Raw genomic sequence first — 5482 nt, 5'->3', positions numbered from 1 at the left:
TTGCCCAGGAAAGAGGAGGGGGGTGGGTGGGGGTGGGGGGTTCAGCGGGAAGGAATGCAGGGCAAGAACCAGAAATGAACAAAAGTAAGCTTCGAGGTAAGAGGTAATAAGCACCTTCATGATCCTGATTGTGGTGATTGTTTCCTATGTGTGTTAAGTGTCAAAACCCCTCAAGTGGCACATCTTAGATATGAAACATTGATTATACGTCAACAATTTTTTTTAAATTTAAGAACATTTTCAGTTTTTATTTTTTTAAATGTTTATTATTATTGAGACAAAAACACAGCAGCGTGGGGGAGGGGCAGCGAGAGGGGGAGACAGAATCCAAAGCAGGCTCCAGCCTCTGAGCTGTCAGCACAGAGCCCAATGTGGGGCTCGAACCCATGAACCGTGAGATCATGACCTGAGCCGAAGTTGGACGGTCAACTGACTGAGCCCCCCAGGCACCCCCATTTTCAGTTTTTAAAGCAAGTTTCAGGCAGGTTTAAAAATCATCTCTCCTTGGCCTCTCGCCTTTTTTTGTTGCTCACTTTTGATCCTGGGAACTTTTCCTTATTTGGAGGGGAAAAAATAACACGCGTACACAGCCGGCTTCCCAAAATATTAGCCTTCAATCTAAAACTGGTTTTGTTTCACACGTTTTCCTTTACAATGTATCTTGGCACCTTCCCTGCTATTCAGTTCGTCTCCGCTACCAGAGGTGTTGGGGGGAGAGTTGGTTTCTAAGGTAACCACAGGCAGCAAGGTGGCAAGCTTGGGAGGCTGGGGGGCACACCCAGAGGTGACCCCACGGGCAACGCAGGCCTCCCCTCAGTGGGAGTTGAGGTGAGAAGCCCCTTCTCCACGAAATGCCTCGAGATCCTCAGAAGCCATGAAGGGGCAAAATTCTGGGGCTGGGGTCTCAAGGGGACCGTAGGAGGGAGACACGGAACTGAGATCGCGAAGTCACTGCCCCGTGGGAAAGAGGACGGTGCAGACGGACCCCGACTTCCAGCAACACCCTTGCCAGTGTCCCCGCAGGAAGCCTGCACCCTTCTAATCTTCCCGAGAACCTTCTGCGTCTGCATTGTTCTTCGGTTTTATCTTTCCCTCCAGGGCTGGCAGTGCGCCTACAACGTCCAGGCGGTGTGGTCGACAGTTAAGCACAGACACGGGAGCCAGACTGCCCGTTCTCCTAGCTGTGCAACCCTCGGCAAGTTATTCGACCTCTCTGGGCCTCAGATTCCCATGCGAAGAAAGGGGGGAACGGTAAGCACGTCGGAAGGTTGCTGGAGAGGATGTAGGGGTTAATATTTGCAGTTTGTTTAGAATGGTGTTTACGCAGGGAGCACTATAAAGGTCTGGGGTATGGTTATTACTATATTAAAATGTGACTGGGACCTCAACGGGTTGGACGAACAGAATAGTCTGAGTGATTCCAAGACTGTCTGTAACACAGGTTGACCATTGGTTATTCTGCCTCCCCAGAAGCATTCTAGAGAAATCTAAGTCAGCCAGGAAATACGTCTCAGCCTTAGGGCTAAACAATACCTTAACTAAGCAAGCCTTTCCAAGTCACCTTTCCAACGGAGGGGGGCTGAAGAGGGATAAAAGATGTCCCACAGATGGTGGCACTAGCACCTTGGTGGTGATGTTATCTCCAGAAAGAGAACGGGGGGCAACCTGGAGCTGCCGCTCCCCAGGACGCACCTGCCTGTCTGGGGGTGTCTGCCCCTGAAAGAGAAGCCATTTTTCTAGAACTCACTCTGAACCATTCAGCTCTGTATCACTACTCTCCCTCCCTGTTCAGGTAAGCATTAAGTTTCTAGAATCCCTCCCCGTGAATAAGACCTGCCCACACCTGTGTTTGCCTCTGCTTCTCCCACCTAAAAATGAGGAGGTACGAATTCTAGCTTCGACCTATCGATGAATGAAACTTCAGGCAAATGACCTACAACCTGTCTGTGCCCTGCGTGGTTTCCTTAAGTATAAATGAAACCAGCAACTAATGCCTCCCCAGCCCACAGGATGTTGGGACAGAGGAAAGGATTCATTTATTAATAGAGTTCTGTGGGGAAAAGTTAAAAGGACTACATCAATTCATCACTTTTTTAAAAAATTAATTTATTTTTTAGAGACAGAGTGAGACAGAGCGTGAGTGGGGGAGAGTCAGAGAGAGAGGGAGACACAGAATCTGAAGCAGGCTCCAGGCTCTGAGCTGTCAGCACAGAGCCCGACGCAGGGCTTGAACCCACAAACCGTGAGATGATGGCCTGAGCCGAGGTCAGACGCTCAACCGACTGAGCCCCCAGGTGCCCCAAGATGTCACTTCTTAATGTTTATTTTGGTTTTTCTGTCCAGCACTCTATAGTTTACAGAGCCCGTGCTTGAATTTATCTTATCCTCACAACCTGCAAACAGCCAGTCCCAGCACTAAAAAGGGACACGCTCCCAAAAACCTCAGTTCTTTGGACTCCTGGTCTAGTGCTCTTTCCATTGACCAGACGCTGCTTCCAGATCCCCAACAACACAGTCCCTCTTGGGCCTAATCTAATCTCTCTCTTCGTTCTAAACCGAGACTTGCAACTCACTCAGGTGGCCAGCTAACCCCTTCTGCCACCCCCTTCCCCATGGACTTCAAAGCAGAGTGTACAAGAGGTTCTCAGGGGCGCGAGAGGAAAACGTTTAAGAAAACGTGCACAGGAGTATTTAACTATGGCAGAAATAATCGTCTAAGTGTCACTAAAACCATCTTTTTCTTTTTTTTTTCCTGAGAGAGAGGGAGAGACGCAGCGTGAGCAGGGGAGGGGCAGAGAGAGAGGGAGACACAGAATCAGAAGTAGGCTCCAGGCCCTGAGCTGTCAGCACAGAGCCCGATGCGGGGCTTGAACCCACAAACTGTGAGATCATGACCTGAGCCAAAGTCGGGCGCTTAACCGACTGGCCACCCAGGCGCCCCTAAAACCCATCTTTTAACACAGGGATCGACCTAGCGCTCTGGGCAGCGTGTCAAGTGTGTCCAGGAACGAGCAGAAACGCCACACGCATCCATTTTCTCTATAACATAATGCCCTCCGCCACACAAAAACAGGCCTGTTAATTGCTACAAACTTGACAATTCTGAGTAAAGACACAGAGAATGACCATGAAAATTCTCGTTCTGCAGAGATTCACTGCTTATCTCCAGGGAAGCGGCCAAGAAGAGACACTGGGCACAGAGGAGATTCTCATTTTTAGTTTACAATGTCCTGTGCTGAGGCCTGGTGGCAAGTGTACTCACACTTATGTTCAAAACCACACAACGACAACAAGAATCCACTTAATCTGTCCCTTCAAAGTGAACACGACAATCAGTGAGTGAGAAAGCCATTGCTCTTCTAGAGAAAGTCATGCATATGGAGAAAGCATTTTGAAAATGCATGAGTGCAAATGGATCCAATATTTTGATTTTTAAAATTTACTTCTTGGGGAGCCTGAGTGGCTCAGTCAGTTGAGTGTCTGACTCTTTATTTTGGGCTCAGGCCATGATCTCAGAGCCCTGAAATAGAGCCCTTCATCACACTCTATGCTGAGCTTGCTTAGGATTCTCTCTCTCTCTCTGCCCCTCCCCCTCAAACATGCACTCACATTCTCTCTGTCTCAAAATAAACATTAAAAAGTAAAATAAAATTTATTATCAAAAACAATGTGTGTCACCTGTAAAGCTTTTATATATATGTATAAACAGACATATACACACATATGTACATACTTTATCAAGTAAACTCTATGCCCAATGTGGGGCTCAAACTCATGACCCCAAGGTCAAGAGCTGCAAGCTCAACCGAGTGAGCCAGCCGGGCTCCCCATCACCTATAAAACTTTTGTCTGCACACTTGAGAAACTAAGACAGAATTTTAAAATCTGTTTTAAAAACCTAAATGAAGTTTCTTAGTGGGTTTGGACCCATTTGTTAAAAACATAAAATGCAATACCTTTCAATCATTCAAGGACTAATTGACTTAAAATGTAAATTTACTAACCGAATTTCAATGAAAACCTTTGTATCATGGTGAATGGGCTGGAAAATGAGTCATAATTTAATAAATGCAATCAAGGAGGCGCGTCTTCCATTTTAATCTACTCTTTGACAAGTATGTCTTCCAGTTATGACTTTCACTAAATAATTTTCACTATAACGTATGATTTTAAAAATGTACTTCCTCTTTATTTCCATCTTTCCAGATTCCTACTCTAGGGCATGTTTTTTTAGGGTATGTAATAAGATGCACGTACGTAACTGTTTTAAAATATTGCATATAGGGGCGCCCGGGTGGCTCAGTTGGTTAAACCTCGGACTTCGGCTCAGGACTTCGGCTCAGGTCATGATCTCACCGGTTCCTGGGTTCCAGCCCCACACCGAGCTCTGTGCTGACAGCTCAGAGCCTGGAGCCTGCTTCTGATTCTGTGTCTCCCTCTCTCTCTGACCCTCCCCTGCTCACGCTGTCTCTCTGTCTCAGAAATAAATAAAAAACATTAAAAAATTTAAAAAAAATAAAATATTGCGTATATTAAGAAAGCACGACGGGACGTGCTTGGCCACCCAGGTTGGTCTATCAGCACCTAGAAGTGTCCACATTCGGGAGCATCACCCTCGCAGGTGGTGCAGGAAAGGAATAAGCAATAGGACAGTAGCAGTCTGGCCCGTGGGCTTCAGAGGCGGGCAGACCACCTGTGCTGGGGACTTCTGGCCTGGGCGGAGGTGGAGACGGGAGAAGGCTGCTGGGCTTTCCTTTATTTGTCAACTTGTACTTGGTTTCATTTAGGGGAAGCTCCCGGATTATTCTAACCGTCAGCCGATGCGTACTAGTTTTTTCCTCTCGCTACCGGGTGAGGCTGCTGGGGTCGCCCCGCAGGCTCCCGCCACGCTGCTCACGGACGTGTGTCACTGTGTCACGGACGTGTGGGTAAGTACCCGTGCACCGCACCCGTACCCCCCCGCCCCCCCCCACGATCAAGGTGGTGTGTGGGGGGGAACACACAGCACCGCCTGCGGGGTGTTCTACAACAGCACTTACCTAGGCCAGAAGACAGCAGCCCCCAGTCCTGAGGGAAAAGTTTCCTTTTTATCCTATTTTTAACTGTAACCCTAGGGACCTTCCGACCCATGTCATGTTACTTGGAAAGATTTAGGAACCGTGAGTCTGCGAGACGGGTTGTGGAGCTAGAATTGTCCCTGAAAGGCTCTGCCACCGAGTTCACAAACGCTGCAGAGCTGGTGCCGAGGTCCCCAAACCCAAGGGCAGCGGGAAGAGCAGGGGTCTCTGCCCCCAGGGGGGTGGGCGTCGGGGACAGGAAGGCCACCACCCGGGGACCGTCTGAAGAGCTCCGGGCACCCTAGGAGGCCGCAGAGAGTTTTGGAAAAGGAGATGCGGACAGAGGTGGAGACAGGGTGAGCAGCGGCGGTGGGAGCGCCCGGGCGGGAGGAGGGGAGGGGGCGGCGCGGGGCCCGGGGCGAGCC

The sequence above is a fragment of the Crocuta crocuta genome, unplaced genomic scaffold (assembly GCF_008692635.1).
Source record: "Crocuta crocuta isolate KB4526 unplaced genomic scaffold, BGI_CrCroc_1.0 scaffold528, whole genome shotgun sequence".
In the NCBI taxonomy this organism is placed as follows: Eukaryota; Metazoa; Chordata; class Mammalia; order Carnivora; family Hyaenidae; genus Crocuta; species Crocuta crocuta.
Note: the sequence above shows the minus strand (reverse complement) of the source record.